The sequence below is a fragment of the Schistosoma haematobium genome, chromosome 1, assembly GCF_000699445.3.
Source record: "Schistosoma haematobium chromosome 1, whole genome shotgun sequence".
In the NCBI taxonomy this organism is placed as follows: domain Eukaryota; kingdom Metazoa; phylum Platyhelminthes; class Trematoda; order Strigeidida; family Schistosomatidae; genus Schistosoma; species Schistosoma haematobium.
The window spans coordinates 74,795,166-74,808,781 of record NC_067196.1 but is presented as its reverse complement, the minus strand read 5'-3'; positions in this window follow the sequence as shown (position 1 = coordinate 74,808,781).

Genomic DNA, 13,616 nt, shown 5'->3' with positions numbered 1-13,616 from the left:
GTATACACTCTTCAGAAAATCAGTATTTATGATGCAAACTGAAGTTCTTCAAAGTTAAAAGAAAAGGTCAGAAATGTAAGTTTAGTTTATGATAGAAGATATGAACTAATAACTAGAAGTCAAGCATTCACGTGCGAAATCAAAGGTCTTGGGTTCGGATTCCGCACGAGGGATCGTGGGTGCACACTTCTCAGGAGTTCCATAATATGATGAAACAGTCGTCTAGTGCTTCAAGGTTTTCAATGGTAGTCTAACATTGGTCGATTCATAATAGCAATCAAAATTATAAATGCATAGGTTTGATTTGTTTTGATGCTTCATTTGTCCTATTTACTAATCCTGTCCAGTGTCGTTTTACTTTTAATAAAGTTTGATATCATTTTATAATTTGCTAGTTTTAAAGGATTATATTTTATTAGTGATCTTATCGTTTAATAATAGGATTATGGTCACCTTCCTTTTTCGTTTAGTACATTTGTTTGATCTTTATTAGATTTACTCTTAAATATTTATATTTGTCGTTCACCAGTAAGTTAATGTTATTTTTATTCATCAATGGGATTTAATGAATTTTTGAGGAGGATTTTATAATTGTTAAATGCTAAATCACTTAGATTACTATATCCATGTTTCTATGTGATAATATATTCACTAGCTTCATTTTTATTTGAACATTTGATGCTTTTTTGAGATGAAAGTGAATGCAATTCATGTACACTATACAGATCTGTGTATTTGGATTTAAAATAGACTGATTGTGCAAAAGATCTTTGCATTTCATGTTAGCTCAAACTAAAGTAGATATAACGGGACTTCCAGGTAAAATAGACCGATTTGACTGCTTCCCTAAAAAAATTCACTTCAATCGCTTAGTTGTGACTAACTGGAAAATCTGGAAACAAACGTAATAATGTTGGAGAAGATTTGTAGCTCAGGTGGATGATTTTGGTGGAGTTTTGTTCTCTGAGCTGGATGGTTTGGTCGTGGAGCTTTTATCGTTCTTCTGAACGACATCATCAACACAAACTTCAAATAGAAGTTTATTTGAAGCTCTATTTGAAGTTTGTGCTGATGATGTCGTTCAGAAGAACGATAAAAGCTCCACGACCAAACCATCCAGCTCAGAGAACAAAACTCCACCAAAACGTAATAATGTGCCACATGGTATTTAGATATGTGAAGCTGTGACACAAAAATAGTCAATTAGTTATTCAGCTTACTATGTTTAGTCACAAAGTCGATTTGTAACACGAATAATGAAGTATACTTTGATTTCATGTTGGTTTTTTGATTCATCATTTATTTTTACACAACTAAAGTTTTGTCAATGTACTTGAACAAAGACTATAATAAGTTCAATCGATTTACACCATTATTTGAAGTCATCATGATTCATATTTTACTGCTTAGAGTTTCATTCAGCTTTTCTCCCATATGAAAACACCAATGTGATTCAGTTTTTCTTTAATTTAACCATTTTGTATGCACAAATGTTTGTATAATAAAAGTTGAATTACAGTAGAAATTTTGCATAAATGAGATGGTGAAGTACTTAGTTTTAGTTGTTGGTAAAGGAACTTCTCTGTTTTAAAAAGTGTAGCCGGAGTTAAATTACACATTGTCGTAGTGAAAATATTCAGACAGTTGAAAATAGAATACGTTACTTTATTCATACCAAATTACAAGGTTTATCTACAATTTCTTATAGCATGCTAGATTCTATAAACAATATTATGTTTTTAATTTGTTTAGTTGTTTAGGTGAGTAAGTCTAGTTTCACTCTGCAGTTTAGCCGAAGCTTTGACGTAGTGTGACATTCTTTTAGATAATTTAAAATAGGTAAAACATTGTTTTCTAGGGACTTAATAGTTTCAGTGTTGTAGTGGACAAGAACACAGGCGGGCACGACCAAATGTATTTGGACAGGAAATTAAAGAACGTCTTAATATCAATACTTCATTTGCAAAATGTCAATCAATTGTCTCAGACTTCATTGTTCCATCGTTTCCACATCAGTCATTCTCTGTTGTCGTTTTCTTTTCTTCGATCTTAAGCTTTTGCCTACAGGTATTTCACTTTCGACTGATGTTACATACTACTTATATTTGTTGATAGTAGTAGCACATACCACAGTATGTCTGACTTGGCTTTTTGACTAAATTAATTTACTTTAGCTATCTATTGGTGATCTGAAGGTGTTTTAACCTATGCCGTTTAATTTTTTACAAACTACCATCATACTAATTGCACCTTGAGATTCAGTCGTCAATTCTAAGTTTCCTTTCTATCGAGGTATGTATGAATAACAGCCTGATGTGTTAGTTTTTAAATCAAAATTTATCATAATTTCGAAGTGAAACACAAACTTTTGAGTGTTTCAATATCACTGTCATTATTAATGCTGGTTTTCATTTTAGGATATAAAATTAAAGGACTATTTCTTTTATCAGATTCCCTTAATTAATTCCCTTCATTTTCTCAAAACTAAATAACTACTGTTAAAGTGAAACACATAAATTCAAATGACTCGAAACAATATGGTATTACATAATGATGAGATCTGACATTGAATTGTCTGCCTTTTATTTCAATAGAATAAAACAGTTTGACTTCACATTAAACGTCAGCCTGCAAATATAAATTTTTACCTGTAATGAATATATTGACTTGTTAAAATTAGCTGACTAAAGTGGACGTATTATCGTTAATGGTGTTGTAACGGGTGACTGCAGGTTATGCTAGGCAGCGTTTATATCGATCGCTTCTGTGATAGTGACACGTAAACACGTAAGGATGACCTAGTGCCCTGATTGGCCCTGCCCCGCTGTCTGTCCTAGCCAGTTGAGTCAAGAACACAAGTCACAGCCTCTGAGTTATGAATCATTGCATTCCAAACATACTCTATTTATATACCAAGCAAACAAACCACATCGTACCATAAAATAGGAAACAACATTTGTACAATATTTAACAAGTGAAGTAAACATCGACCAATAAGAAGTGTACATTTAAGGTCCAAGGCCACCGTAGACTTAACACAATAATTATTGGTATATTTTTCCGACTATCCTAACAAATGGATTGTATAAACTATTACTAACTACTCTAGCAAAGTCCAATCCACACAGGATACACACATGCCAATAAGAGGCTGATCAATGAGAAGATTCAAACATTCAATACAAAATGAATTTAAACTTCACCCCATCGCACTAGTAAGTGGCTATCACGACTTAGTAACTAAGTAGATAATGCGATGGCGCTTGAAGTGAACGGTATTGAGTTCACATCCAAGATTGAATATCAACACTGAAATGCAGGTACATCTAGCTGACGAGTCCAAAATGGGACGAAACGTGCATCCTGGATTCCACTGTTAGCTTGTAACTTAAGGCGTTATTAAGGCATAGGATGTACATATGCCCATAAGAGATTGATTAATTGAAGTGCTAAATATCAATGGGAAGATTCAGAGAAACAATACAACATGAATTTAGGTTCAAACATTGTTAGAAATGTGATTAAATTTGATTAATGAACTTGATACCTTATATTTTAAAAACTTCAAATGATCGATTTTGAATAATGTATACTTACTGTAAATGTTAAGTACCGAACAACTAATTCAACAACAAGAAAATACATCATTATTACATTCTCTTGTACATTATCATATTCAAATGTTTATTATATTTATCGTAAATATTTTCATTTAATCGACAGTAGCTCAAACTGCATAACAAGTAAATTTAATAATGTACTAGGAATCAGTAAGTTAACATTAATGTGATGTCACTCAAACACAACTTAAAGTTTATTGACTAATTGAATTAACACTAAATTTGATTGTTTATGTTGCTTCTTTCTTAAATCTCGTGAGATGTTTACAGTAACATTATTATTATTATTATAATACATTTTTAGTTTATTTCATTTTCCGTAAAATGTTTGATTGACTAATAAAAATGTATTCAATGTGCTAAATAACAAGATTGTGTTATATTATGAAACATGGAAGATAATTGTGTAAAATGTTTACACTTTAATCCAATTTAACTAATGTTAAATGAGTTAGTTTATTAAGAGAGTATATTTTTCTTTAATAATTACTAATCATCAAGGTAAAATATTTTATCTACTGAACCGAAACTGTGATGTACTTTAATTATTGTACTAATAAAACTTTAAGTTACCGAGATTGACAGTTTTATGTTCGGATTTGGACAATGTGGAGGCCATTAATTTTTGTCGTCATTTAGATCGAACGATGTTGTCGAAAGGGCTCTCCACTTTAGTAGCTCGAGATCTGACTCCAAGGAGATCGTAATGATGATTGTTGTTGAAATATATATGTCGCTTATCCTCGTATATAATCATCGACTTTAATCGCGTTAGTCAATAACGGATTTAGATAAGTCAAATAACGAGAATGGACTTTTGAATACATATATTTTGTATATGAAGCGAATGGAATGGAGAGAAGGGAAACGACGTGCAGTGGAGATGGCTGGTAAGCCAATTCCCCTTTAACCAAGTGTTAATCAATACTTATAGTTGCACAAAAATAAGTTACAGAAATGTGATGAGTCATGGGATAAGAAGTGTACACACACCTACGCGCTCATACAAAAACAGTCAAGATTGATAAGTGAATAATTGACAAGATTAGAATCTGACTCAAGTAGAATGAATAGAATGGGCTATCCGAAAGCTAGAATAAGGTATATGGGCTTAACATAATAATCGACACGACAACAACACCAATCATTAGGCATATGGTGGCATCAAAGATCATTGACAATTTAAAAAAAAACATACAAGCGATTTCAGTTGAGTTTGAATCAAAAAGTTGATTGGTGATCAATATTTTTTCATTCGTGGTAGATAATTATCACCACCAAGTAACAATAACTAGTCATGGATTTTTTTTGGCTTGTTGATAGTATAATTCGATTGAATCCAAACAATGAACATTTAATGGTATCTCTTATGTAAAGCGAGTCTACGCGACTGGATGTATTGAACGACCTGAACTTAAAGACTCTACAACCACGACGATCACATGGGAATACAAAGAGAGAGAAGATATTCAAGAGAGATCTGAAGTTTCTGCTGATGATGTCGTTCAGAATAATGATGAAAGCTCAACGACCAAAGCATCCAGCTCAGAGAACAAACGTCCATCAAATAAGAGATTTCAAAAACCATTATAAGAATTTTATGCTGCTCCATAAAGCTTATAAACATCCCAATTGACCAAACTATCTGAGTATGTTTGTCAATAAAAATGTCAATAGACATTTAACGCTATGGTTTATGTCTTATGTGCAGTTATTTAGGTAAAATGTGATTTGAACACTAGACAATAAAGAGATCAGTATTAAACCATAAATCTTTGTCTGTGCAAACAGATGTGTCGTCACAGCTTACCTTCTAACAGGGAAGAATTAGAGCCCCTCATATTTTGAAAAAGTTTTATCTTTAATTTTCACCTCCATAGATGAATATAATAAAAACTGAAATCTGTCTAGCATATTTTATACTGAAAAAACTAATGAGGGAAGTTTATTTATTTATTTTCGAAGTTGAATTACTACTGGTACAGACCAAAATTTCAATTTTCCCTTCGAACCTTAAATTATTGATTATTTTAAAAATGCTACTATGTATACTAAACGTTTAGAAATTGAAAAGAAATAGTAGGCCTGTTTTGTTAACCATATTACATGTGGTCATAAACTTACCATACTATGGTGATTTTAACAATAACTAGAGTAGGCCGAACTCCTATCTTTTAAAGTGGCTCTGTTATAGTTACAAAGTACCAGACAAACGATTGATTATGTATTATACAATTATGCATTACCCTTAATTGGTAGTTGATTCTAGAATAAATTTGCAGACCTATCATATATAAGTGAAATTACGGTACGGTCAACATACTACTCAACAGCATGGTCGGATCTGTACCGTTTGATCAATAGAAAGACAACGAATCAGTGATAAAGTAAAGTATATGTCGGACTCATACTAGCGACGATCTACGAACCGAATGGCTCTCTCTCTCTGTGTCTCTGAGTTCATTTCCATGCAGCATGGGTTCGAATTTTATTCAGACCAAATTCCTTCAATGCTTCAGTTACGTCTTGCTGACGAGCGTCGACTAGTGCAAAGTATAAGTTGAGGACATCACATTAATTGTTTCTTAACACTTAAAGCTCCGATGATTTAATATGATTCTCTTTTAAAATCATTCTTTAATGAAAAAAGATATATCCAATATTATTCGCTAGATTTCTTATAAGTAGAGGTCGTAGTTTAGAACTAACCACTATCTAGGTTGTTGTCCTACTTTACTTTTCAAAACAGTAAACAGATTGATTTTTACTATTTTAGAAATTTAGAAATTTACCCAGTTTAAAAGAAGTGTCGGTTTGGAGTTGTCGGTCAAGAGGAAAACTTTTATATATCAAGTTCCTTTTAAAATTATTATTGATCATCGAAATGATGAACCGGCTTAAGTTCGTCTACCACTGAAAACCTGGAAGCCTAGACAACCGTTTCCTCTTAGCATGGGAATCCTCAGCGTTCAGTTAAACAGAAACTAGACGTCACAATTGATTGATCACTGGGTGGTGATCAATGTCATGCGTGTCTAGTTCTTATTAGTGCAGATCGAATGCTATCGATCATGTTGCAATGTGGCCACCAGTCTAGGTGACTCGACACTGCGGGCACTATGTATTGAGATTTAGATGGTGGTTGGAGGTAGTCAACAGGAAACCCTGGACCCGGGTTTCGTGCTACTTGGCACTCGTCAGCAAGGTGTACCTGTAATCTTGAGGGAACTGGTGCTCCCTGGTGGATTCGATCTCGTGTCACCCAGCTTCACAGTCAGAGACGTTACCACTGAGCTAGACGTAAATACCATTGGATGCCAAGGTGTTTGTGTACGAGACCAAAGGTCCCGGGTTCGATTCTTATGGGCGGAACCGTGGATACGCACAACCAAGGAGTTTCGTACTAGGACGAAACGGCCATCCATCGCTACCATGTTTCAACGATGGACTAACCTGATTCATTTTATGATTTTAATAAAATTAAACAGATTTCACAATCTCATACTGAATATTATTAGTCAGTAAGTTTTGAAGTAAAATCAGTGATAACCATTTAAGCAATCTATACTTTTTGTATATTATTACTATTAAATAGCTTCGAAAATAAATCCCATCATATGATTGGTATTCAAGGAGACTCTAAATTGGTTTGTTGATATTGAGTAAACTTAGTTTGTATTTATCGTTTATTGTAAGATATCAGACTGTATTTTACGATTATTCTTTAAATTAGTGCACACCATTGGATTCTTTATTACAGTTGTTTTCCTTTTACAACATTGAAGAGCATCTGCTAGTACTAACTGTAATATTACGAATAATAATCATAAAGTCCTTTTACATTTATCTGGTTTTATCCCAATGACTATTGATTTTAGCTCACCATAAAGAAACAAAACAGATGAATTTGTTTTATTTTCGGACGATCAATTTATGATGGGAAAAATCATATTGAATAGTAGATTCCCAACGCTTGTTCCGGAATAAAAATAGCACAAAATATTGGTTGACACTGAACCGTTTGTACATTGGGGTTTTCATTGTGTGATTCAAACATTCTGATCTCTAGGTTTTAGTATTACATCTTAGCGGATTGCAAGAATACTTTTTCAATTAGTTGCATCTCAGAAACTGTGTCATTTTAATCCGTAGCTCACTGAAATTAAAAGTACTAAGATTTGAATATCGGTTTAGTGGCCTTTTAACAATATACTTGGTTAAAGACCTGCAGGTCATTGTGGATTTGTACCACTTGAGACTGTCAAATAAAACAATGTTCAAAATCATGATAAGTCAAAATGGATATAGGCTAGCAGTGGAATCCAGGATGCACGTTTCGTCCTATTTAGGAATCGTCAACTGGATGTGCCTGCATTTCAGTGTTGATATTTACTCTTGGATGTGAACCCAATACCGTTCACTTCAAACGCCATCACATTATCCACTTAGTTACTGAGTCCTGATAGCCACTTACTAGTGCGATGGGGTGAAGTTTAAATTCATTTTGTATTGTATGTTTGGATCTTCCTATTTATATTTAGCACTGCAACTGATCAGTCTCTTGTTGGCACTTGTGCATAATGTGCGTAATGCCTCGATATTGTCTTAATTCTAATGCATTATAGGCAAAGATTCATCTGACGAGTCCCAAACAGGACGAAACTCGCGTCCTGGATTCCACTGCTAGCCACTATCCATCTTTGCTTATAATGCTTGCGAGATAAGGCAATATCGATGCAATACGCACAATATGCACATATGCCAATAAGAAACTGATCAACTGAAGTCCTAAATATCAATGACAAGATTCAAGTAAAAAATACCTGGTGAATTTAGTGTTCAAAACCATTTATATTTAGCTGTTTATCAACTGATGAGAGTTGACGATAAAAATCACTTTTCAATTTCTGTGAAATATTGAAAATAAATTTGAACAATACCTCGAATATCATTAAACGCACAGTGACTTTTGTATTTTTGTTTTCTAATTAATTTTTCATCCCATTAAAAAATCTTTAATTTCATTTTTAAATTTTTTTCATTCCGTTTCGTTTAATCCAATGATCAGTTTTAAATTGGTAATAATTGATTAGCTATTTCTTAAAGTTAATATTAAATGTAAGTACTTGTCGACAGAGCACCTTTGCTCCAAATTATGGACGTTATTAACGTACATAGTTATAATCTCTGTCGTTTCTCACTTTGTCATGGATACGGATAACATGTTCTTGAATACATTGTATCTGGTAGCGTTCCAATCACTTGAAGCGTTGAAGAGCGCTGTCAGAACTTATGAAAAGGCGACGTACTGTCATTATGCAGTGCTCGATTCTCATTTCATGAGAATCAGGAGCCGTAAATTAAATTTGTTTGTTTGGGAAATGGCTGTAGTACATCTAGAGGATTTTCATAGTTGATTGGATGAAGGAGGTAGTTTGAATCGTGTTATTATATTGTTCATGAAGGACTGCTATGAGCACTCAATGTTCAGCCTTCATCTGTTGTAGGTCTATTGAAATTTACTGAACTGTTGTTCGTGGGAATGTGCATCACAATCATGAGTATGATCACCTGAAGTACGACAACAATTCACAGGTTCACGGACGTGGAATTTGAAATAGACTATGTGATATATGCAAACTTACTCAGCCGTCAAGTGAAATCACTGATGGAATCATTTAGATTTTTTTTCATTGTAATGCGATGTTTTATTTGTTTTGTGCCTGGGACCCACAACCACAATTCCATGGATTTCATTGTCCCATTTGCGGCGCGATAACAGAATAATAGTGACACTATTGTTCAAGACAATCGAAAATGTAAGGAAACCGAGTGAAGACCCTTTTCAAGGTCACGCTCAATTCGATTTGAAATCAATTTTTCAATTCGTTACAAATTGTACAAAAAAGTGCTTGTTAATCTCGTTCCATATATCTTCGTTTTTTTAAACCACAGTTTCGCCATCATTTCATTTAACATAAATTCCCAGTAGCTTAACAGTTTCATCTGATGCGTTTCGTATTATTTCGGTTATAAATTCATTAGTCCGTGTGTTCTTCAAGCACGAAAGCGTAAGAAAACTTTCAGCCTTACAATAACCAAATATTTATTATCTGCGCTGTGGCTCATTTGTATTGGTATTCTTAGATAGCTAATATCTACTATCTTAGCATATGGCATTATGTTAACTGTGAACATCGAAATCAAAAGTTGGTATAGCTAAATGTCAATTGATACAGTTGACCGTGTTCGTATTTAGCAGTATAGTCGACATAAACATTTATTATGTCAGACGTAGTCCTGTGTATTTGTACTTAATACGACCAATATTTCAGTTGACTGTCAAATATGGTTATTTTTGTAACGTTTAGCTCTTTCGGGTTTGATATAAACATATTCAAATATTACAGATATGTACATAGAATTTGTTGGTGTCCGTCTAAAATGTTAAACAAATGAAACCGATGATTGGAGAAATGATTCCATACGTTATTAATAAATAACGTATACGATGTCATTTACAAATGACATCAAAAAATTCAGATAATGATTTGGTCAAACTGCATATTTACAAAACATTTGCTATTGACATTGCATAAAAATTTCTCATCAACTGGGGGTGAGGAATCAGAACCACCGTGCCATAATTGTCAACTACATAAATTGAATAAATACTTTTTTTCACAGAGTAATTACATAAAAATCAGTTTCGTGTTTTCATTGTAATATCCTAACTGTTCAAACTTTCTTGCATGACTTAAGCACTTAATACTTTGTTAAATTATACAGATATTTATTTTTTAGTTTTATGTTGCGCTTAATCAATTCATAGATTTTATAGGAATAACATGACGTTCGCGGGGCGGTATCGTAGATGCGCACTGCCGAGGAGTTCCATGCTAAGACAAAACGGCCGTTCAGTGCTTCCAGGTTTTCCATCGTGGTCTAGCTTTAATTGACTCATGAATTCCACTGTTGAATCACAGAATAAGCTCTTTAGATTCCCATTTCAGTTAGTCAGTCTATCATGTTATAAAATTCATGGTAGTTTCTAGGAAATTCATATTGAAATAGAAAATCTTTTGGCGAGACTATAATTTATGGACGAGCCAGAGTCGTTTTAGAGATTTCAGGGTCATCGCGCCAACTTCAGTACTTAATGCTAACGTACAATCGGTTCAGAGTGGATTTTATACAAAACGTGATAACTGAGCGGCTATAACCAATAAAACGGCGAGACTATAATTTTTGGACGAATCAGTCAGATATAAGATTACAGATCTCGAATTTTGGAGTGAAAGTATTTCATCCATTTGGTTAAATAGAGTTTTGGCATTGTAGCTTATGTCAGTTTGTGATGAAAACCGTATATATAGCTCCTAATACAAATTATGACAGTTATTGGGAACTGGATAATAAAAGCACCCGTAACACTGCATGCAGCCAGGTACTACAATGTATGTGGATGATTGAAAAGCGTACAGACTCCTACATAGGCTGGGTTATGTGCATCGTGTCGTTATCCACAGGTGGCATTTTGTGTACTTAACAAACGGAGTGCACACAAACAATGTTGAAGCTATGTGGTCAAGGATGAAAGAGTTTTTGCGACCTTATCATGGCTGCAGAGGCCGACGATTCTGTAGTCATTTGGATGATTTCCTCTACCGTATGCATTACGATTTTAGAACCTCTGAACCTCTTTCTAACCTGGACAAGTTTTTGAACAATCCATAAGAGATGTATCCACTTTATTTCTTTGGTTTTGTATAATATACTTTTGCTCTGTACTGACTGTTTGCCAATTGGCTAATATTTCTCAAGGTCACTTAAGATTCATTCAAATGTCATCCATAAATTATAGTCTCGTCACACTTTTCATTAGTGAAGGAAAAGTTAAACTATTAACTATGGTGAATTCGCTCAGGTCTAGATTGAGATTGATCTTAGTCTAATAGTTGTAAAGTCATCACTTTAGTATTGAATAAATATCTAGTTATTGATTGAGCTTAAAACGTTTGAATGATTGTCCAAAGAAAATTGTACTTATGATCATTTTGATAGTGGTGAATAGGCACATTTTGGTCAACTATACTATTATTTTTAACTCCGCCTGTAGCTCTTCTAGAGTTACTGCCGGTCCCAAGCCCGGGTAAAGGAGGAGAGTTGGGCATGGGGTTAGCGTCCCCATCCCGTAGAAAACTAACTCGCTAAATAAACGCTTACCAGAAAAAATAATTCAAACCATTTTAACTCTGCCCTGAGAGTTAGAAGGTCTTCATTTAGAAGAATTATGACGCTTCATGGTGAAAGCCGAGTTCTTTCGGAAGCCACGAGGCCGATGCCCCTTCTAACAACCAGAGCAAAAGTTTTTATAGGTACATGGAACGTTCGAACAATGTGGGAAACCGGGAAGACCAGCCAAATAGCAAAGGAAATGAGGAGATACAACTTAGCGGTATTGGGAATCAGCGAAACCCACTGGACCCAAGCTGGACAGAAAAGACTAGCTACGGGAGAGATGCTGCTATACTCCGGTCACGAAGAGGACAATGCTCCACACACTCAGGGAGTCGCTCTTATGCTGTCCAAAGTAGCACGAAATGCACTTGTAGGATGTGAATCTCATTGATCCAGAATCATCAAATCATCATTCAAAACAAAGAAGGAGGGGATCTTAATGAATATTATCCAATGTTATGCACCCACCAATGATAGCAACGACGACATTAAAGATCAATTCTACGAGCGGCTGCAGTCAATCATTGAGAAATGCCCAAGGAAGGACCTCACCATTCTAATGGGAGATCTAAATGCTAAAGTCGGAATAGACAACACTGGATATGAAGATATTATGGGACGACATGGACTGGGAGAGAGGAACGAAAATGGAGAAAGATTTGCAAATTTGTGTGCATTCAACAAACTGGTCATAGGAGGCACAATATTTCCACACAAACGTATACAGAAGGCTACATGGATCTCACCGGACCACACTACAGAGAACCAAATCGATCATATTTGCATCAACAAAAAATTCCGAAGGACTATGGAAGATGTGAGAACCAGGAGAGGTGCTGACGTAGCTTCAGATCACCACCTAGTTGTAGCCAATTTAAAACTGAAGCTGAAAAAGAACTGGACAAGTGGACAAACAGCACTACAAAGGTTCAATACAGCCTTCCTTCGAGATACTGACAAACTCAATGAATTCAAGATAGCTCTCAACAACAGGTTCCAAGCCTTACAAGATCTACTGAAGGAAGAAGAAACTACTATGGAGGACAACTAGAAAGGCATCAAAGAAGCATTAACTTCAACGTGTCAAGAGGTTCTGGGCCTAAAGAAACAGCATCATAAGGAGTGGATCTCTATAGAAACTCTAGACAAGATCAAAGAAAGGAAGAACAAGAAGGCAGCAATAAACAACAGCCGAACACGAGCAGAGAAAGTTCAAGTACAAGCTGAATACTTAGAAGCAAACAAACAAGTGAAGAGGAGCATTAGAGCCGACAGGAAGAAATACGTGGAAGAATTAGCAACGACGGCAGAAAAAGCTGCTAGAGAAGGAAATATGAAACAGCTTTACAATACAACGAAGAAACTAGCAGGGAAATACAGTAAACCAGAGAGGCCGGTCAAAGACAAAGAAGGCAAGCCAATCACTGAAATTCAACAACAGCGAAACAGATGGGTAGAATACTTCGAGGAACTCCTGAATAGGCCGGCTCCAATGAATCCACCGAACATCGAAGCAGCACACACAGATCTTCCTATAGATGTCAACAATCAGCTGAGTGGAACTCGTCACTATACATCAACTTCATTGATTATGAAAAGGCATTCGACAGTGTAGATAGGAGGACATTATGGGAACTTCTTCGACACTACGGAGTTCCTGAGAAGATTGTCAATATCATCCGGAACTCATACGACGGACTACAGTGAAAGGTCGTGCATGGAGGACAGCTGACAGATGCATTCCAAGTAAGGACC